This window comes from Ictidomys tridecemlineatus, chromosome 1, assembly GCF_052094955.1.
Source record: "Ictidomys tridecemlineatus isolate mIctTri1 chromosome 1, mIctTri1.hap1, whole genome shotgun sequence".
Taxonomy (NCBI): Eukaryota; Metazoa; Chordata; class Mammalia; order Rodentia; family Sciuridae; genus Ictidomys; species Ictidomys tridecemlineatus.
Window position 1 is genome coordinate 59,615,751 of NC_135477.1, and position 23,021 is coordinate 59,638,771.

The 23,021-nt window shown below is 38.0% G+C and overlaps 1 protein-coding gene across 12 annotated transcripts in view; it reads left to right on the forward strand.

The window, feature by feature from the left end:
• Rhobtb1 (Rho related BTB domain containing 1) overlaps nucleotides 1-23,021 on the forward strand; it is a 129,905-nt gene that overhangs the window by 54,156 nt on the left and 52,728 nt on the right. For 7 of the 12 annotated variants that reach the window (XM_078041587.1, XM_078041597.1, XM_078041623.1 and 4 more), the window contains one exon: nucleotides 5,702-5,752. The exons of 1 other annotated variant lie outside the window; for it this stretch is intronic. The gene's annotated coding sequence lies outside the window, so the exon portion shown is untranslated. Of the gene's footprint in view, nucleotides 1-2,825; nucleotides 2,958-3,314; nucleotides 3,650-5,701; nucleotides 5,753-23,021 lie in introns of those variants that run through there. 4 more of the 12 variants (XM_078041607.1, XM_013362418.4, XM_078041622.1 and 1 more) reach the window with 4 other exon arrangements.

Below are 23,021 nucleotides of genomic sequence, written 5' to 3' on the forward strand. Positions count from 1 at the left end.
GAAAATTAAAATGACAATAGCTTGTCCACACAACTATCAGAACCAAAATTTTGTTTTTTTAAAAAAAGTGATAATATCAAATACTGGTGAGGATTTGTAGATCTCTCATACATTGCTGGTGGGAATGTAAGGTGGTAAAGTTGCTGCTTTAACAGTCATATACTACATATATGTAGTATATGAAACATGTAGAATATGACTCAGCAGTTGAATTCTTGAGCATTCATGCTAAAGAAAAAAACTTATGTTCACATGAAAACACACAATGTTTGCTTCAGTGTTTTTCATAATAGCAAAATATTGGAAAGTACTCAAATGTCTTCCTTTGGATCAATAAACCGCTATAATCATAAAAAAGAAATTTATTCAGCAATAAAAAGGAATGAATTATTGATAGATGCAACACCTTGGATGAACCTCAAGGGTAGTATATGCTTAGTAAAAATAAATAAATAAATAAATCTCAAAACATTACTTGCTATATGTCCCTATTAATATGTGTCAATGATAAACCTCTGGAAATGAAGAACCGATTTATGGATGGGGGAGGCAAAACAAGGGGGTATCATGAGGGAGTTCTTTTGTGTTTACAGAACATATATGTAGATTTGGGATATTTTTTCACCTAAAGACTTATAAAAGTCACTCAAAAGTTTTAAAATCACTTTTGTGTAATATAAACATGAAAATCTTTAAAGACAAAATGTTTGCTTAATTCCACCTAGGTACCAATGTTTATGTTTAAAGCAAATGTTATGATTTTATTAGCAAGAAACAATTTTAGTATACAACGATGTATTTTTTTCTACTAATAAAAGATGAGAGATAATGTTCATGGCAATGATTCTAGGAATTATTTGCTCTTGTTCCTTTTCTTTCCTGTTGGCAAAATACAGTCTTTACAATTTGCTGCATTTTCTCTGTTTTCAGAATTGGGGGTTTAATGTATAAGGTTTAGGGGCTACATAGCACCATGAGACAATGTCTTCTTTAGCTCCCAGCCCCTGCTTGTAAGGAATTCCAGAACAATGACTTTTCCTCATATCTGAATTGCTGTTGATTCGAGTTTATTTTCCTGAAAGCTCTTCCAATGAGTTTCCCTTAGATTTAGGTGCAATTCCAAAATGACTACTTGATCTTTATACCCTTCAGGAGGATTGTCTTTGGGAAGCCTGAGGGTTTTAACGGCCCCTGGGAGGAAAAGGCAATGGCCTGCCAACTAGTGTCCTTGTGTAGGTGTCTTTCTGCTCTCAGCACCTGCCTGTTACTTAAGTGGCACGCCACTTAACTCTTTAAATTGTAACTGAGGGAATGGAAGACACTGAGGAAAGGCAAGATATTAAAAAGCAGGTTAGAGATAAAATAAGACTTTGGCACAGAATGACCCAGATGCAAATACAACTGTCAAAACTTTAGGAAATAAATTTTTTTGAACCTAGTTACCTTATCTTTAAAATGGTTATGATAATAATAGCATCTGCTTCCTCAGTTGTTGTGCCCATTAAATGACAAAAATAGGTTTTATGCCACATAGTCCTGTGCTGGCCACATGTGAGGGTTGTAACACATGTTGATTCTCATTTCTTAAGTTACTATCTTAGCCCCTAGGGCATTTTGAAAAGAAACAGCTTGCAATGAAGAGGAGTGATTGCTAGGAGTGAACAGGGTTAATTAACTTTTCCCAGGAAATGTGTTCCTGAAAAGAATATATATTGATTAGGCCTTTCAAAATGGAGTCATTTTTAAAATAGACTAAAGGAAGTCAGTTTGTGCCAAGTGAGTGATGGGTCCCTTGTGTGTGTTGAAGTTCTTGAGACACCCCTACTTTACTTTTTACTGCCCTGTCTTCATGGTACCAGAGTTTAGAGTCTTGATAACTCTGCTTCCAACAATAGTGCAGTGAGTATGGTTCAAACAGAGCAGGTTACCCGTGATACCTTTCCTTGTAAAACATTTTCTCCGTGCCCATAGTGTTTACCTCTAAGAAGAGAATATATGTATAAACTAATGGAGGGAGAGTAGAAATGTTTAATGACCGGAAATTCATCGGGAATTCTAGGTGGAGAAAGTAATCCACCTGGGAAACTGAAGATGTTTTCCTGGAAAAGGCTGAGGGATAGAAAAGTTTATTTTCTTTTGAAATGCTTTCATGTTTGGGGGGGGGGGATGGGAGGCATGGGATGGAACAAATAAATGGCGCTTAAAATAAAATATGGCTCCTTTCCCCCCCTGCCTTTCCATATAGAGAAAGACCAAGGATACATTGATGCTGTTTGTGTCCTAAGCCCTTGGTACTCAGCATCAATAAAGTTTATTAAATTATTATATCCTTTAAGATAGCTGAACACAGTGGTCCTTTAATCGCCCAGTGGTCTGTTCAGGGGTGGTGAGTGAGGGGGTTTAAGGCATATGAATTTTAGCAGGATGACTAAAAGTTCCCAGAGGTCAGGAAATAGGTTGGTTGTATATACTGTCACCTCCTTAGAGCTTAGCAGGGTATCTAACATCCTGTAGGTACTCTATAAGCATTTACTATGTGAATGCATGGGGGGGTGGGAGGACAGTCTATCTGGAAGAGTGTTAAAAGAGTTTTTGCATGGATGGTAAGGCTTGTTTGCGGGCTTCCAAGGATTCTGACACTACCTGAGAGACCAGAAGTCAATTTCACCTCTTCACTCAGCCATTTGCAAGCGGTTGTAAATCTCGTCTTTACTTGAGTCCCGGGTAGAGGTGTGTGGCTACGCCCCGCTGTGTGGACACCTCCAGCCAAGTTGCAAGGGAAGGTGGTAGAGAGGCAAGAGCCAGCCAGCACGTGCAGCCGCCCAGGGGAGGAGGAGGCTGGGCTATCTCAGCCCTTAGTCAGCAGCTGGGCTCGGTTTTGAAACAAAAGCCAATGTCCTCCCTCGGAGTCCGCGGCCGGTCAGCTCCTAGGGGAAGAAAGCCATGCTACCCAGCCGGTTAGTGGCCCAACTTACTTTTCCAGAGCCTGGGACAAAGGGCCAACAGATGTGCGGGAATGGGTGGGGTTTGGGGAATGGGGGACGTGGGCATAGATCTTTCAGACCCTCCTCTCGCGGCCTCTCGCTAGAAGGGCCGGGGTCTCTCCTGCTCTGCGCATGTTTGCCCCGGGTAGTCCGCTGCCGAGCCGAGGCCGCTCGGGTCTGCGCAAAGCCGAGGCACCTTTGCCACTCGCGCACCAGAGCTCAGACACACCAGGCCCTGGTTTCATGAATGAAATCCAATCGTGTGGATATAAATAGCCTCGAAGGCTGCTAACGTCACAGTGCGAGCTGCGGCCGCCACCGCGTCGGAGCTAGGTGCCGGGCTCTCGGTTCCGCCCGGCTGCACCGCCTGGGAGCGGGGTGGGGACAGGAGAAGGGGAGGGCTAACGGTGGAAAGGGGCGAGCCCCTCTCGCCCCGGACAGGGAAGAGCGGCAGCGGCTGGGCGAGCCGGCGAGGCGAGGCAGGCGAGACGAGACAGTGCCATGCTGCCTTTGTGCAAAGTTGGGCGGCGGGCGGCGCGCCGCGCGCAGGGGCCGCGCACACCCGCGACCGCGCGCAGCCGTGGCTGCTGCTGAGTGGCGGGGGCCCCCCGCTTCCCCCCTGGCCCTTGAAGGCGGAGAGAGCTCGCGTCTCGCTCAGCTTCAGGGTAGGTTCTGTGTCGTGAGTGCGCTACGGTATGAAACTTCTCCGAACAGCAGCCGCGGAGCCCCCACCGCTCTGGCTCCCGCGGGTGGCAGGTGGGGGCTCCTGGGTCCGTGCCAAGCGGCCAGCAGCACCCCGAGAGTGAGTTGTGGGACAAAACTGCTGTAGGGGCCGCCCTCGCCTTTCTGTGAGGCCGGGTACCTTCCCATCAGAGGCAAGCAGAAGAGATTTCTAGGAGTGCCCGCCCAGCCGCGCCCCTAACTTGGAGCTGAGAAAATGTACAACGGCACCCTTAGCAGGCTGGCTGCGCCGGGAGGGGGTGGTGCCGCGCCTACAAGAAAGCTCTTTTTCTTCGAAGGACAGTGGTGGGGAACGGGAGGACCTAGAAAGGCGGATACGCTGGCCCTTTTGGCGCTTGCACCCCTTGAGAGTTGACTGGAGCCCACATTTGGCGATCCCTCCCTTCCACCCCAAACCCCGTGTCTATGGAGTCTGTTTTGAGTTGCTGTGACAACGGTAGGTGCTGCCATGAGGGGCTTGCACACACCTCACCTTGAATCTGTGTGCTCAGCTTTCGGGGAAAATACTCCACCGGGGTAGAGAAGAGAAAACAATCTCCTCCCCCAAAAAGAAATGGAAGGAAAGCACAAGTGTGTAAAAAATATATCATTAGATCCTACAGTTAGCTGTGTCGTTTCCATCCCCAGCAGTATCAAACATCTCAACTGAGGAGCAATGTCAATATTTAGACTTGGACAAGCCAGAAAGTTAGAAGAGAGCGCCAAGCGCAGGGTTTTGACTTGGCTTTGCACGTCAGCACACAAGCTGTGCCTCTGGAGCTGACTGTACACATTTGCTGGGGGAAAAATGCATGAAAGTTGATATATACACAGAAGCATCAAGATCTCGGAAACTCTAGGAAGTTAAGAAAAGTTTCCCTCACTTTAAACTTCTCCAACCTATGCTGTTCTGGGAGCCCTGTTGAACTTCAGTCAGATGCTCAGCTTGAGGTTTCATTGGTTTGGGGCCACCCCACCCCCAACTGGGGCTGTGTGGCATATTCTACAGGAAACATTCTAAACTGCGAAAGTAATACTAAGTTATTAGTGATTTTCTTCTTTGTATGAGTCCTGTCATTATCATCAGATAGTAAAGAGTCAATAGGCCATTAAACTGGTTTACAAACTCTATTTAGAAATTTGCATTTCCTTTCCAATAAGCTTTTAGATGCTTAGAGAGCCAGTGGATACTAGAAAATAAACACAAGCTCTTTGCAGCATAAATAACATCTGCAAACTGCTCCACAGGTAGAGTGGGCAGTAAATTGTTATATCAAACTAGGTTTCCTGGCAGATTCCTGGATCATATTTGGTCATATTAGTTCAACCAGTCAATCTCATATGGAAGGCTTTGAAAAGTTATTGGGAAGCAATGAAATCATGCTCAATATTCTTCTTAACTTGCTTATTACTGTTAGTTGCCCAGCTTCTGAAGGTAGTGTAAATATTAAGTACACCTGGCAGTGTGTGATCACAGAGATAGGAATAGAAACACACATAACAGATTGATGTTATTGAAATAATAATGCAATTTATTAATTATACAAATATAATAAGAAAAAACAGAATTGCTTTTGTTGGCATTTTGTGTGCTCAGTTATGCATATCATAAATTCAGTGATTATTCTCTTCATTCTGACATTCTGGACTTTAGTTGTGATTATGTTGTCTAAAAATTCTATTGGGAGGAATAGCATGCCACTTCTATAACTTGTGTATTGTAAACTGCCTATAAAGTTTTCATTGTTCCCATCCATGAGTTTGTGGCCAAATGCTTTTTTTTTTCTTTAATCATTCCAAAATGCTCAGAAATGTATTTTCACAAATGCTACAAAATGTTACCCTAGCTATTTCAAGATATATTTGACCCACAGAAATGCCACTTCTACACTGACACTTAGCAGAAATAAAGTGGATTCTACCCTTTCTTGGGGAGAAGGGCAAACAACTGTGTTCCTGACAGTAAGATTTATAAAATATTTCTCTCTTTTGTGCAGGTAAGTCCAGCTGAGAGCAGGGTGTTCTCATCTTCACTTCCAGCAAGCCAGGTCAGTGTCTTTGTGCAAACCCATGACCACAGATAGACTGATGACATCCTGTGTCTTAATTCTGAACATGCATTTTAGAACAGGTTTCTTAGTCATTTGTCTTAAAAGGATTTGTTTTTGTCATTTTGTGTGCTCAGTTATGCATATCACAAGCTCAGTGATGATTCTCTTTATTCTATGAGTAAACTGGTATTAAAACAAGCCTTGAATCAGTTTGTCTTTTATAAAACTTTTTTTTTCCACTTTGGAGATTCTGTCTGGTGCCAGACAATTGAGACTAGGGGGATCTGGAGACTCAATAATTGAGGTTTACTTCTGTCTTGATCTTAGCACTCTGGACCTGTAAAGAACTTGAAACAATAATAATTGATATTTATTTAGCATGAACTTAGACAGTGTGCTCCATTCTGTACATTTATGTTTTCATTCTGCCTTTAAAAAAAAAAATTCCCATGAAGTGAAACTACTCTCTTGACCCCAGGCTATAAAGAAGGAGTTGGAAGTTCTATAGTTCTACATTTAATCCCTATAGTAAATAGCACAAATAGGATTTTTTTTTGAAGTTCTGTCTTAAACCAAGACATAAACTACTTCTTCAAAAATACTTCTCTACCAGGGAAATTTTAGGCAAAGAAATATTAAGTGATTTGTCTAGGACAACTTAATAATTGCAGTTTATACAATAACATTCAATAGCCCAGCCACTGCAAAAGAATAAATTCCACTCTTTTAGGTAAAACAGTGAAAATAATATAAGTATTTATGTATACTTTCTAGCATAACTCTGTCAAAAATGAGAAGATTTTTATCATGAGATCTCTGGCTTCAAGAATTTTATAAACAGATTTAAAAAGCAAAATACTAAACATTCATATATGAAAAAATAGAGAATAAATCAAGATAGAGCAAGTCAGAAGGCCAAATTGGGAGCCAGTGGTATATTTACAAAAAGTTCATCATTTTCCACTCTGTGGGTTTACTTTGCAATTCCATGTATGTATGAAGAAACTTTCCAAGCACATGTTTTGTCTGAATAGATGATAAATGAGTGAAAGTTTGGGAAAAGAGAATGTAGAAATTTCAACCTGATGGGGAGAGATTATGCAGTTGTCCAGAGCCATTAAGTTAAAATATCTCAATGACCTTGCTTCAAAAGCTTCATAACAAAATCATGGACTGATTGACTCTGCACAGCATCTTTGAAAAAACACTATAATTTGGTATGATGTTTACAAGTGCTATATTCCTTCTGGAGCCTCAGTTTGTCTGAAAGGTGCTATAGAAATAGATTTGGACACATAATACTAAAGTCCTGGAAATGGGTAACATCTGAAGTTTAAGCAGGATGTTTTTAGTTTGTGTCTGAATTTACAACCCTCTCTTACCCCCTTTTCCCTCCCCCTCCTTTTTTTGAGGGGTGGGTAGAATAATTTGTAACAGTTGTTAATCCTTCTTAGGGAGTTTTCTATAAAGGAGTAATAAAAAATGAAATAGGAAACAACTTACTAAAGAAAACCTTTAGATAATTATCTTTTTAATGTCCACATACCCCCAACTCAAGCTAAAAGCTCTAAAAGTGTAATTAGTCAAGAGGCATTTTTAAGCATTTAAGGGGTTGTTGAACCCATCCTCTATAGGAGCTTTGTCCTGTAAAAGTTGCTCATCATGGATTGTTAGAAAATAAATCATATTCCAAAAGAGCACTATTATTATCAGGAAGATCCCTTTACAGGCCAACACCTGCCAACCAATATATGGTTAGTTTTGATAGTGGTGTGTCATAAAAACATCAATATTACAACTCTAAACCCATAATTTATTTAAAGCAATAAAATTATACTGCCAATTACATAATGTTAGAGCCAAAAGAAATTTGGAGATTAGCATGGTATCTCTAATAATTATCACTTAATTAGTAATCAATCACTTGTTTCCTTTTTTGAACTTCAGAAGGCTTTGGTTAATAGGCATCACTTGCCTCTTTTAAAATGTCTAGAAACATTTGAACTCTTGCTGGCTTGAGTTGGTGAATCTGCTTATATAGAAAACAGAGAAAATTTTCAAAACTTTCTTTTGGTCTATCTTTTAGAAAACAAGCAGTATAGTCTCGTGATAGGAAGCACTCCCCTTTGGCTTCCCATAATTGGGTCCTTGGATTCCTCTTCTCTACCCAGGCTTTCCACCAGTCTCACAACATTGAAACAGATCTTAGAAAGGGAAGGAATAGGATGTCACAAAAAAACTGGAGAGGGAAAAGGGCAGGAGGTAGGAGAGTATGTGAGTGATGGGGCAGGGGAGAGAAAGGAAAAGCTTTGGGGGGATGGAGGCAAAAGGCAGTCCCTCAAAGTGATGGGTTGTTTACAGATAGGTTATTTATTTGCATTTTATTTATTTATTTATTTGCTTGTTTATTTTCATTTATAGACAAAGTAAAGCCACCCTCTCTTCCTCCTGGTACCTTTTGTTACTTATGCCCAGAGGGTAGAAATTAGAAAATGGGCAAATAAAGATCTTAACAGCCTCTTTCTAGGTTTTCTAGATGTTGAGGACTTTTCCTGTCTTCAAATACTCCCTCCAGCTGTGCCACCAAAATATGTCCGCTTGTCTCTCTTTTCCAGTTTTATTCACTAAAGGGTGAATTAGCATGTTTGACAAAGAAAGTAAGCAATGCCAGTAGGTCTAGAAGAGAGCAATTATATTTCTCCACGCTACACCTGAGTTTATTTATTGAACAGACACAGGTTAATGGCAAGTTCCCAGTGTTAATGAGGTTATGATCTCAGGCTCCATCCCTCTATGGAGAAGTTTCCTTTGAACTGTTATCCAACCCTAGGCCAAACCCTTAATGACCCCTGCAATAAATACAGCCAGCACTTCTTATGCTCCTGGTGGAGACGAGACACTTCAGCTAATATTCGTTATCAATTCCAGTTCTATGGAAGCACAGAATGGAACTCAGAGATGTTAAGTTAAAGAGCTAATACAAAGCAGAGCTTTATAAAAAGAAACACTTTAAACCATTTCATTCCAGATTACTCTTTCAGATGGCAAGAGTAATAGAAGTTAAGATAATTATTCTTTAGGTTTTTATACCCTGAATTACCTCACAGTCTTGCCTGTAATAAGTCTGCCAACTCTTCAATTCATTTCTAATATATTTTGATGCTAGTCACAGTTGTAAACAGTTGAGTCAAGGAGAGTTGAATTGTGGAGCCAGGAAAGTCCTTCAGGGTACTTGGTTCAACGTCATGTAGTTGATAAAATACTGGCACCCGAGAGAGCCATGCAACTTGACCACTCAGTTAATAAGTGACACCGTCTGAACCGAACCCAGGTTTCCAAATCCCAGCCAGGGCTCAATTCCATTACATAACACTGCCTGAAAAGTGCCAAGTCTTCTAAACCCTCCAACTTAGCCAAAATTACAACCACCAAGTCCAAAATACATCTGAAACCTAAGGCACATCCAGAAATGGGTGATAAGAGGATGCCAGCAGTATAAAGACATGTACTAAGAGAAACCTCAGTTATCTACACTAGAGTCTAGGCAGAACAGTCTTTTACCCTCTTAAAAAAAATAGCACCCCAAACTCTGATTCTGTCCATGCTCTCAGTTGAGCAATCTACTTGTAGCATTTTAATATTGACTGAGCTTTATCTTTTTTGTTTTAAATTAGCTGTCTGCCTTGGGTGAAATATTTCCTCACTTTCCTCATCGATAAATAGGAGGAGTATCACTTCCCTCGGAGGATTACGAGGATGTTATGAAATCACACATGTGAAACACATAGTAGATGCTCAGTAAGGCTTAGGTTTCTTCTTTGCCTTTCCAGAGAATCTCAAAGGAAAATGTTATGTTGGGATAGTCAAATCATTTCACCCCTAAATTTACTGGAGCCATTGAGTTCTGATATCATCTAGTTCGTTATGATAACCCTTTTTTCCTTGATTATCTCTGGGTACAGCAGCCCAGGCATAAATGTATTTATTTTCCACGTACCCCTAGGGTTGATAAAGGTTTACTTGAATTATTTTATGGCTTTAGTTTCTATCACAAACTAATGGCAAGTTCCTCTTGGAGATTTTTTCCCGGACCCTGTTTTAAGTATGTTAATGCGTTTTTCACACAGACCTTTGCTTCTCAAAGCATCAGTATTTTTTCAGCCAAATAACTAAGAAAGATTGCCAAAGAATGATCGCTGGTAGAAAACTTTTGCTTTCAGTTTTTATGTGCATGTGACTGACTTTTCCTGTCTTCATTTGGAGTGATTGCCAGAATGAATATGGGGTAGGGGTGAGGTATGCTCTTTTCCTTCTGTATGTTGATGACTGGTGTATTGGTAGGAAAAGATATAAACACTCCAGTTTCCTCCTTCAGCCCCAGCTCTTGATAACTACCCTGGCCTCAGTGACACCTCTGGAAGGTGTCTCATCACACTCCTCGCCCCAGCTGCTTCATTTGGTCTGGTGGCACTTGCTGCCCTGCTTTGGACTTTTGGAGTCAGGTCTTTGGCAACACATTCTATTCATCACACCAAAGCTCACTGATATGATATGTTTTCTTATTTTTGTGCCTGTTTTTCCTTCTTTTTATTAATAACCAAGCGACCTCAAATAGATTTATTTTCCTGGTGGCACAGTTTCCCTTTTTAGTATCTGGCAAATTATATTGCAAGATGTACGTCCTTTTCTTCAAGTTTAGGAGTAGCAGTTATGTGTTTTTCTCAAAGCTCTGAAGTGGCTAAACCTGGGTTGGAGGCTTAGGAATAAACAGTTGCTAGATTGTCCCTGATTTTATTATTACAGTCAAGTTGGTTCTATATAAGCTTCAGTTTTCATCAAGGGATTAATTATTTTTAAAGCAGTGTTCAAACTTATTAACGTGTGAACAGCAAGAATGGGCATCTTGTTCAAAGACACTTTCTGGTTCCAGGATTTCTTAGGTGGGGCCTGAGATGGTGGGATTCTAACAAGTTCCCCATTGATCCCAAAGCTGCTGATCTGAGGACCAGGCTTTATGTAGTGAGGTTGTAAATACATTACTGTATCTTAAGCTAAAAGTTGTCCTGTGTAGATCTTAATTAGATTCTCACCTTACATTGCTTGCTTGTTTTTTTTTGTTGTTGTTGTTGTTGTTTTTTTTTTTGGTGGTGCTGGGGATTATGAATGTGAGGCAAGCATTCTCCCAACTGAGCTATATCCCCAGCCCCCTTATTTCTAAGTAATAAAAAGAGTCATGGAATCTTAAACAGGGAAGACAGTGCTGGCAGATCACTTTCAAATGCTCCGAGGGTCTGGATGGATAGCTCAGTGGTACTGTGCATGCTTAGCATGTGCAAGGCCTTAGGTTGCCGCTAGCACCTAAAAAAATAAATGCTACTGACATAAAGATTGTATAAATTCCATACTGCCAATTGGGCCTCACAAAATACTTTTGTTGGTATTGCCCAACTCTTATATCCAAAATCAACATATGGTACAATTGGCAGCGGAGAGTAGTTGCCATGTAAGTGTTGGCTGATGTTTTCTTTTATGTTGTTGAGTAAGATAAAAGTGAAACAACAAATAGATGTGTCAAAATTGTACCTGTTTATCAAAGATGTGAATGATTTTTTTGCTGAAATGGGTAATAGTTTTTAAATTCTGGTAGGCTGTTTCCTCAAATCTACTCACAATTTAACAACTATACATACAACACATCTTTAAATTTATTCTGCATTATTAACAATTTTTTAATTATTTTTCTTAAATCTAGAAAATCAACAGAACGATAAGCCCAGATTTATAAGATCAATAATTTATGTGGTATAAATATTCCCACTGTGGTCAATTTTAAACTACTAATGTGACGGAGCACAAAGTTGGGTCAAGATGGTACAAGTAGCACACCTCTATGTGGTATTTTCACCACACAGATAAAATTGCATGAATACCTCAAAATTCTAGATTGTGCTGAAGGATAAAATGATTAGTAAAGATTTTTGATTATTTATTGCTATTGATTTTAGTATAATTTATTTAATAGTGAATTTATATGGTTTAATATTTAATACTATTTTCATGGCCTTGCCAAATTCCCAGAATTTAGAAACTTGTTCTCACAAACTGGTAAGGGTTGGCTCCAGCACGCCACTGGAGGTAGTTCACTTGGTCCAATGGTCTTCAACTTTGGCTGTACATTGGTAGGGATACCCTGAGGAATATATAGTCTATAGTTTTAGTAGATCTACATTAAAGCTCTGGAACATGAACTTAAAATTTGGTTTTGAAGTGTATCTTACATAAACAAAAAATTATAAATTATAAGTATATAACAAAGGATGTTCACAGACTGAACACACCCACAGAGAAACACAGAACTTTACCAGCTCCAAGAAGCCCTCTTGTGCTCCATTCAGTCACTACCCAGCTGAGATAACCACAGCCTTGACCATAGAGATGAGTTTTGCAAGCTTTTGGCCTTGATATAAATGAAATTATACCCTACGTATTCTTTTGCATCTGGCTGCATTCCCCCAATATTATGATTGTGAGATTCATTCATAATGTATGTAGCAAGAGTTCATCCATTTTTGTGGTGTATAGTATTCCCTTGTATGAATAGACCCCAAATTATGATTTATTTATCCATGCTGCTGTTGATGGGCTGTTGCCAGTGGCGGGTTACTTTGAATAGAGTTGCCAAGAACTTTCTCCAAAACATTCAAAATAAATCCCACAATGATTATAATGAATAGGAAACCTCTTGACTGCCTTCTCTACCACCCTCCTTCTCTCTTCCTTCTCATATAACATGACCAAGGCCATTGATTCTTTTGTGTGAATGTACTCTTAGTTCTCTGAGTCATGAAGCCATGTGCTTCCATTCATAACAGCTTGTTCTCCAGGCTTTTTTCAGTGTAGGTTCCCAACCTCCATCTTTCATCCACACGTCTGCATTGGTGCATTCTGAAGAGGCATAAAATTTGGCCTCACATCAATAAGCAAGGGGGAGTAATAGATGTTGTAGACATGGAACCAAAGGCTAAATTTGGCAGCTGATCATTAAGACTCCTGGAAAGAGGCTTTCAAGTAAGGGAAATGCTTTTCTTTTATGTGTATCCGGGATCAGCAATGAACTCCTAGAATATTTCAGATTCTAATATTTTTGTTTATTTGAGGTAGACCATGGACTCTCTTTTGATATGACAACTAAAATCTCTCCAAGTCTTTATTTGGTCTGGAAAGATCAGAGAGTGTTTTCCTATTAAGTTTGTTCAGCAGGTATAGCTGTATTTATGGTCTAACTTACCCGAGAAATCTTGAAAAAAGAATTTTCTTCATTTGCTTGAATCAGAGCATAACCTAATCCCAACTGATGTGTTATAATCTCACAAATGTTTAAATCCAGTTGCTTAATTGTCATTGTATCTGACCACAGCAAGTGCTCTCTGGTGCTACAGAAGCCAGCCTACTGACATCTTTAGAGAATGCTTCCAGTGAGCAGCTTACTACTACACAGCACTATAGACACTTTTCTTCATGAGGATAGGTTTTTAAGAACCAGGAGTCTTCAGACTTGATATTAGCTTTCTCAAAAAAAAAAAAAAACCACATAAAACTTTGACATCTCTTTAAAGACTTGACCATGTGTTGATTACTAATTCATTTTTTTAAGATTTTTTTATTTGTTCTTTTCAGATATATATCACAATAGAGTGTATTTTTACATATTATACCTACATGGAGTATGACTTTCCATTCTTGTGGTTGTACATGATATGGCATTACACTGGTCATATATTGATACATGATATACAAAAGTAATGTACAATTCATTTTATCTTCCCTATTCCCTTCCTCCTTTCATTCCCCTTTGTCTAATCCACTGAACTTCTATTTTTCCTTCCCACCCCCATTATTGTATGTTAGCTTCTGCATATCAGAGAGATCAGAAGGCCTTTGGTTTTCTGCGGATTGGCTTATTTTTTTTATCTTTATTTTATTGTATGTGGTGCTGAGGATCAAACCCAGCACCCTGCACATGCTAGGTGAGTGCTCTACCACTGAGCCACAAGCCCAGCCCCTTGGATTATTTCACTTAGCATGATAGTCTCCAGTTACATCTATTTACCAGCAAATGTCATAATTTCATTCTTCTTTATGTCTGAGTAACATTCCATTGTGTGTATACCACATTTTCTTTAGCAATTCATCCTTTGAAGGACACCTAGGTTGGTTCCATAGCTTAGCTATTGTGAATTGAGCTGCTATAAACATGATGTGGCTGTGTCACTATAGTGTGCTGATTTTAAGTGCTTTGAGTATATGCAAAGGAGTGGGATAACTGAGTCAAACGGTTGTTCCATTTCAAGTTTTATGAGAAATCTCCATACTGCTTTCCAGAGTGTTTGTACCAATTTGCGTTCCATCAGCAATGTATGAGTGTACTTTTTTCTCCACATTCACACTAGCATTCATTGTTACATGTACTCTTGATGATTGCAATTCTGACTGGAATAAGACGGAATCTCCGTGTTATTTTTATCTGTTTTTCCTCTAATTGCTAGAGATGTTGAACATATTTATTCATATATTTGTTGACCAGACATATTTCTTCTTCTGTGAAGTATCTGTTCAGTACTTTTGCTCATTTTTTTGATTGGGTTATTTGTTTTTATGGTGTTAAGTTTTTTTGAATTCTGTATATATGCTGGAGATTAATGTTGTCTCTGAGGTACCGGTGACAAAGGTTTTCTCCCATTCTGTAGGCTCTCTCTTCACATTCTTGATTGTTTCCTTTGCTGATGAAGAATCTTTTGGGTTTGATACCATCCCATTTATTGATTTTTTATTTTACTTCTTATGCTTTAGGAGTCTTGTTGAGTAATTGAATTCCTAAGCCAACATGATGGAGATTTGGGCCTACTTTTTTTTTCAATAGGCTCAAGGTCTCTGGTCTAATGCTTAGGCCCTTGATCCACTTTGATTTGATTTTTGTGCAGGGTGAGAGGGAGGGAATTAATTTCATTTTGCTATATATGGAGTTCCAGTTTTCCCAGCACCATTTATTGAAGAGGCTATCTTTTGTCCAATGTATGTTTATGGCACCTTTGTCCAATATGAGATAACACTATTTATGTGGATTTGTGTCTCTGTCTTCTGTTCAGTACAATTGGTCTTCATCTTTGTTAGATGTTTTTGTTCCCATAGCTCTGTAGTATAATTTAAGTCTGGTATTGTGATGCCTTCTGCTTCACTTTTGTCACTAAGGATGGCTTTAGCTATTCTAGTTCTCTTATTTTTCCAAATGAATTTCATGGCTGCTTTTTCTATTTCTCCGAACAATATCATTGGAATTTTAACAGGAATTACACTAAATCTGTAGAGTTCTTTTGGTTGTATGGTCATTTTGACAATATTAATTCTGCCTACCAAGAATGGAGGAGATCTTGCCATCTTCTAAGATCAATTTCAATTTATTTACTTAGTGTTCTGTAGTTTTTGTGATAGAGGTATTTCGCCTTTTTTGTTAGACTAATTCCAAAATATTTTTTTTTTGAGGCTACTGTGAATGAGATGGTTTTCCTAATTTCTTTTTCAGTTGATTCATCACTGTGTATAGGAATGCATTTGACTAATAGGAGTTAATTCTGTATCCTGTGACTTAGATGAATTCATTTATGAGTTGTAGAAGTTTTCTGGTGGAATTTATTGGATCTTTTAAATATAGAATCATGTCATCAGCAAATAGGGATAACATGAGGGGTTTTTTGTTTGTTTGGTTTTACTATTTGTATCCCCTTAATATTTCTTCTGCATAATTTTTCTAGCTAGATTTTCAAGGACTATATTGAACAGAAGTCGTGAAAGAGGACAACCTTGTTCCATTTTTTTAGAAGGAATGCTTTAGATTTTTCTCCATTTAGAATGATGTTGGTCTTGGGTTTAACATATATAGCCTTTACAATGTTGAGGTTTATTCCTCCTATCCCTAGTTTTTCTACTGTTTTGAACATCAATGGATGCTGTCTTTTGTCAAATGCTTTTTCTGCATCTATTCAGATAATCATGTGATTTTGTCTTTAAGTCTACTGATGTGATGAATTATGTTTATTGATTTCCATTTGTTGCACTGTGCATCCCTGGGATAAAACCCATTTATTCATGCTGCACTATATTTTAAATATGTTTTTGTATGTGATTTGCCAGTATTTTATTAAGAACTTTTGCATCCATGTTCATCAAGGATATTGGTCTGAAGTTTTCTTCCTGTGATTTATCTTGCTTGGGTATCAAGGTGACTAGCTTCATAGAATGAGTTTGGAAGGGTTCCTTCCATTTCCATTTCATGGAATAATTTGAGGAGGACTGGTGTTAGTTCTTCTTTGAAGGTCTGGTAGAACTCAGCTGAGACTTCACCTGGTCCTGAGCTTTTCTTTGTTGGTAGTCCTTTGATGGAGTCTTCAATTTTATTGCTTGAAATTGATCTGTTTAAATTTTCTAGGTCTGCCTGATTCAATATGGGTAAGTCATATGTCTCTAGAAATTTGTCGCTGTCTTCAATATTTTCAATCTTTAATAAGATTATAAATTATTATAAATACTTTATAAGATTATAAATTATTATAAATAAGAGTATAAATTTCAAAATAGTTTTTGATTATCAGCTGTATTTTAGTAGTATCCATTGTGATATTTCCTTTTTTAACACAAATTTTAGTAATTTGAGTTGTCACGTTCTCGTCATTAGCTTGATTAAGAATTTTTAAAGTCTATTTTTTCAAAAAGATCAATATTTTGTTTCATTGATTTGTTTTTTTGTTTTGTTTTGTTTTGTTTCTTGGTATCAGGGACTAATCCTGGAGGCTCTTATCCACTGAGCCACATACCAAGCCCTTTTTTACATTCCATTTGGAGACAGGGTCTCCTAGAGTTGCTTAGTGCTGTTGCTAGGTTGCTGAGGCTGGCTTTGAACTCTTGATCTTCCTGCCTCAGCCTAGTGAACCACTGGAATTACAGGCATGGGCCATCATGCCTGGCCTCAATTTTTTGAATTTTTTGTTTGTTTCAATTTCATTGTTGATTTTAATTATTTTCTGTCTTCTACTGCTTTGGGTATTGATTTGTTCTTATTTTATAGAATTTTGAGATGTAGTATTAAGATATTTATATGGTGAATTTCTATTCTTTTAATGAATAAGCTCAATACAGTGAACTTTCTGCTTAGAGTTGCCTTCATAATGTCCCAGAGATTTTTTTTTAAGTTTTACTTTTTTATTTCTTATATACCTTTATTTTATTTGTTTTTATTTTATTTTATATGGTGCCAGGGATCAAACCCAGTGTCTCACACATGCTAGGCAAACTCTCTACCACTGAGCCACAACTTCAACCCATGTCCCAAAGATTTTGATGTGTTGTGTCTCTGTTCTCATTTACCTCTTAAGTATTTTTTTAATTCCTCCCTGATTTCTTCTGCTATCCATTGATAATTCCATAGCATATTATTTAGTCTCCAGGTATTAGAGTAGCTTCTATTTTATCATTCATTTATGATTCATTTCTAATTACACGCCATTATAATCTGATAGAAATACAAAATACATTTTGTATTTGCTAAGAGTTGCTTTGTGGCCTAAGATATGGTCTGTTTTTGAGGAGGATATGTGTGCTACTGAGAAGAAAGTGTATTCAGTTATTGATGGATGAAATAGTCTATATATGTCTATTAGGTCTAAATTATTAATTGTATTTTTTAGTTCTGTGGCCTCTTTATTTAGTTTTTGTTTAGAGTATTTATCCAGTGGTGAAAGAGGTGTATTGAAGTCACTGAGCACTATTGTGTTGTGGTCTATTGAAATTGAGAAGGGTTTGTTTGATGTACAAGATGCTCCATTGTTTGGGCATGCATATTTACATTTATTATGTCTTGTTGAAGTATAATTTGCTTAGGCAGTATGATATGTCCTTGCTTATCTCTTCTGAGTAACTTTAGTTTGACCTCCACTTTATCTGATATAAGGATACAAACCCCTGTGTGTTTGTGTGTTCCATGGGAATAATACGTTCTTTCTCATCCTTTTACCTTCAGTCTTTGGATGTCTGCCCATGAGGTGAGTCTTTTGAAGACAGCCTATTGTTGAGTCCTGTTTTTTAATCCAGTCTGCCAGTCGATGGCTTTTGATTAATGATTTAGGCCATTTACATTCAATGTTATTATTGAGAAATGATTTTACTCCCTGTTATTTTGATTTATTTCTAGTTTTTAATTTGAATTAGTTTCTCTTTGGTTGACTATTCTTCTAGTATGGTTTCTCCCTTTGCTACTTTTCACTTTAATTTTAATTTTTTTTGTGAAATATTTTATTGAGTATATTTTATAGTGTAGGCTTTCTAGTTGTAAATTCTTTTACATTTTGTTTATCATGGAAAATTTTTTATTTCATTGTCAATTTTGAAGCTTAATTTTGCCAGGTATAGTATTCTTAGCTGGCATCCATTTTCTTTCAGAGCTTGCTATATATTATTCCGAGACTACCTAGTTTTGAGGATCTGGGTTGAGAAATCATTGTGATCCAGATGGATTTCCCTCTAAATAAACTGTAATTTTTCTGTGGCAGTCTTTAAAATTCTATTATTCTGTTTATTAGGCATTTTCATAATAATGTGCCTTGGTGTGGGTCTGTTGTAACTTTGAATATTTGGGGTCCTGTAAACCCCTTGTATTTTATTTTTCATTTCATAATTTAGGTTTGGGAAGTCTTCTGATATTATTTGATTGAAAGGATTGTGCATTCCTTTGGTTTGTATCTCTGAACCTTCATCTGTCCTGATAAATCTTAAATTCGGTCTTTTCATGTTATCCCATATTTCTTGGAAGTTCTATTTATGGTCTCTTAACATCTTTTCTCCATGGTCAGCTTTATTTTCAAGATTGTATATTTTGTCTTCATTGCCTGAAACACTGTCTGCCAAGTCATCTAGTCTGTTGGTGATGCTTTCCACTGAATTTTTAATTTGGTTTATTGATTCCTTCTTTTTGAGTATTTCCAGCTGATTCGGGATCTCTATCTCTTTATTGAAGTTATCTTTCACTTCTTATATTTTCTGTCTGGTTTCACTCCTGACATCATCCTTTACTCACAGGTCATTTTAAAGATGTATATTCTAAACTTCTTCTTTGACATTTCTTCCACTGTGATACTATTGATTCTGTTATTGAAATATCTTGGTTTGTTTGGGGCAATTTGTTCCCTTGCTTTTTCACGTTGTTTGTATGTCTGGTTATCTAGCAGTGTGGATCTGAGGCAGTAGAGTTTCTACCCTGTGGATTTACACTGCCCTGGAAGGTTTCCAGTACCTCACCATTTAGGGAGAGACAAATACAGTATACAGCATTAACCAAAATAGTTCCTGCTATGTCATCTACAATGTTAATTGTCACAATAAACAGAAATGATATGGTCATTGCTTACAGTAGAACCAGTAAATGTGCACAGGGTTTATAATTTTGAATAGTGGACAAGGAGAGAACAGAAGTGATGTATGATGTGATACTTATGAGGGAAAAAGAGAGAATATACAAGTAAAAAGTTAAGAGTAAAAGAGAGAACAGTAGAAATTGACTCTTAGCAGAAAGAAGAAAAAAATCAGGAAAATAGATAAGTGAGAGTATATATATATATATACATGTATATATATATATATACATGTATGTATTTATATATATATAAAGTAAAAGTTTAACAAATTAAAAATAGAAATAATATAGACAAGACAAAACTGAAATATACTAATCAAGCATCCTTGTCCTCAAAAAAGTGATCCATGAAAAATAACTGGCTTCAAAAATGCTAGAAATGAGAAAAAACACAAGTATGAATATATCCATGAACTATTAAGGTAACAATTAAACAGAGAAAAAAATAAAAAGGAATAAGATCTTGATGAAGAGTTAAAAAATTGTTTCCAGTGGAGTTCAGAAAATTCTCAGCTTCTCTTCTCAGCAATGGTAGGTGGGGTCATCTGCAGTGTGATACCTTCTCCACCCTCAGGGTGGGGTTCCTGGAGTGAGAGAGGTAATCCAATAGGCCCAACTCCTGGAGGCCAGGTTTAGCCTTAGATACACCCCAGTTCTTTGCTGAATGCCAGTTGGTCTGGAGATTATAAATCAGTGCACTTCCAGGGCCTAACAATTGCCAGTCCACACTGGAAGACTGCACCCCAGGGGTCTCCCCTGGGTTCCACTGGTGTGGGAGGAACCAATTCTTAGTCCATTCTGTCACCTGCAGATCCCTTTTTCTGATCTCAGGTTCAGTCTCCCAACAATCTCTCCTGCCCCTGCCCATTAAAATTCCTGACCAGATGTGTCTCTCCTAGTTGGTCCCACAAGCAGTAAGGCAGAAGAGGAGAGAGGCAAAAGGGGAGAGCTGGGTGGGTTTCCACAACCAGTAGTCACCTATATAACCCTTCTGCACATTTATCTTCTCCTGGTCACTTAGGCACTTTTTTTTGTTGCACAGTGTGGTTTTGCCAGGCTTGTGTTTCAGAACAAACTCTTGTTAGCTAGGAATGGGCTCTGCGGGCTGCTGGCCCCTGTGCTGTGGCTGTAAAACGGTTCCTTCCTCTGTCCTCCACATGCATCCAGGAGAGATGAGGCCTCTTTCTTGCATGAGGATATTGTACAGAATGCCCTTCAGGTTAGTCGGACAGTGTCTTTGATCTCTAAATTCTCCAGACCCAGACACGCCTTAGGCCTCCAAAAAAGGTGGGTTCCTTTAATTCCCTTTTCCCTCCACTTTGCTTGTGGAGGGACTGCTCTGGCTGGTGCCTCTGTCTATGGCAGCAGCTGTGGCACAGGGGATTTCTTCCTTATTTTATCTTATCCAACCTCCTCAGTCTCCAATCCACTTTTAATGTCCAGTATTAAATTCCTCTAAAGAGGTCTGGGGAATACAGCTCAGTTGGTAGAGTACCTACCTTGCATGCACAAGGCCCTGGGTTCTAATCCCCAGCACCAACATACACACACACACACACACACACACACACACACACACAAAGTCCAGTAAGTGCCCCCTCCCTTTTTTTTTTTTTTTTCACCCACCTTGCTGAACAGCTGCCTATCTGCTTCCTGGGTTTCACACCACAGAGCAGTCAGAACAGTAACCTTCTCTAACCTCACCTTCTTGAAAAACCCTTATTATTAATTTTTGACAAAATTTATCATTTAGTCCTTAACTAAAGCTCACCCACTTGAGTACTATCAGGCCTCCAAAATAAATGTATAAGGTCTTTTGCTGCTTTTTTTTTTTTGGTACTTTAAAAAATATATTGAAATATTACATATATAATGTCTACAAGAATATAGCTTGATACAATTTTTGCAGACTTGGCACACCTGTGTAACTAGCAGCTAGATCAAGAACCAGAATACCACTATCACCCTGCTTCTGGTCACCATTCCACTGCATGCTCAGTTTGAAAAAAACTAAATTCTGTGTCTGAGGTACAACCTTTATTTACATAATTTGATTTTTCAGTGAACCATTACTTTATATGAGCTAACTACTATCTGCATTGATTGCTGCATTACCCTTGTAACTGAAGATATGTGGCAGTCTGCCCTTCCAAGTGAGGAGTATAATGTTAAATTTGTGCATGAGTGTGCATCAATATATCTGTATTTGTAATATCCAGGTACACAAATACATGCATAGCATGCATACCAACAAATTTAGAACTCCCTTCTTCTCAATGAATGTAAACCTAAATTATATGTATTATTGATCTAAGTTTAAAATATTCTAACTACAACTGATTTTCACATAATATTTAATGTGCTGTTTCCAGTTTCTTAAAATTGCTCTTTTTACTTACCATAAATATTTTCTTTGCTCAAAATTTAAAAGCCAAGAATTTTTCATCTTCTGCTTGAAATATGCATTTGTATGTATTTGTCCTGAGTATCCTCAGCTGTCTTTTTATTTAGTTCAATTTCTGTGTCTTATGTTCAAAATATCATTTAAATTCCTGTGGGTTGTTTTTTTTTTTTCTTTTTTCTGAGAGCATGAGTCAGGGGAAAAAACAGGTTTAGCCGGCTCACTATGCTTTATAAGTATATGGTTTTGAAATACAATTTACCCATCAAAAATCATTTATTATTGGATTGAATAAGTGCACTCTTAGTAGAATTAGCAGTCAGTGGTTATGCTTTTGTAGCCAATAACTCTTTTAAAAAGCTAAAACATTTTTTTATAGAAGTAATACATCTGAAATAGTATTCAGCTATAGAAAGTAATGAAGTACTGATACATGCTACAACATGGATCAACCAGAAAGTATTATGGGAGGTGGAAAGAGACAGATACAAAAGGCTACAGATTGTATGACTCCATTTATATGAAATATTCAGAATATGCTAATCTATTGAGATAGAAAAGTAGGTTAGTGGTTGCCAGAGCTGGGGAAACGGGGATTGGGGAGTAATTGATGTTGGGGGACAACAGTTCTTTTTGGAATAGTGGAATGTTCTAGATATAGTAAGAACAGTTATCCAACTTTGTGAATACTTTTTTTAAAAAAATGTACACTCTAAATGAATTGAGTTTTATCATGTGAATTTTGTCTCCGTTTTTTTAAAAAGATTATACATGGGCATTGTAGAAACATTTGGAAACTAAAGAAAAGCAGAAAAATAGGAAGAAGAAGTTATTGCCTCATTATTCAGAAACAGTAACTATTATATGTTAACTCTGTTTCCTTCCATTTTATTTTCCATGTTTTGTTGTTGCAGGGGAGGAGGTTGGAGTTGTTTACCATTAGATGGGAGGTGTCTGCCATCTAATTTAATGCCAACAACAGTATCCACTGTTGTTGCATTATTATATTTTAAGTTGTCACAAATCAGTACCCACCTCTGCTCCCTCACACACACACACACACACACACAAATGGGTGGATTTCAAGGAAGATCCATTTAGTTGACCACAGGGAGCAGAGGATGGGAATGCAAGCAGAGCAACAGCTAGCCCTGTACAAGGGGATGAAGAGGAGCATCTGTCTTAGAGGCAGAAAGACAGACCTGAATAGTTGTCTTAAGAAGTGGAACTCGAGAAGGAAACAATGCCAAGAAACTTTTTTGGAGTTTTGCTACAGGTTGTGTGATACATTATCTAACACTTCCTTCTTCTTAAGTCCTCACACTGGTCTCACGACTTTCCGAGAGTCCTGTTTGTGTTTTTTTCTTTTAGCTGCGTCACTGTGCTAAGATGGTGCTGCACATGAG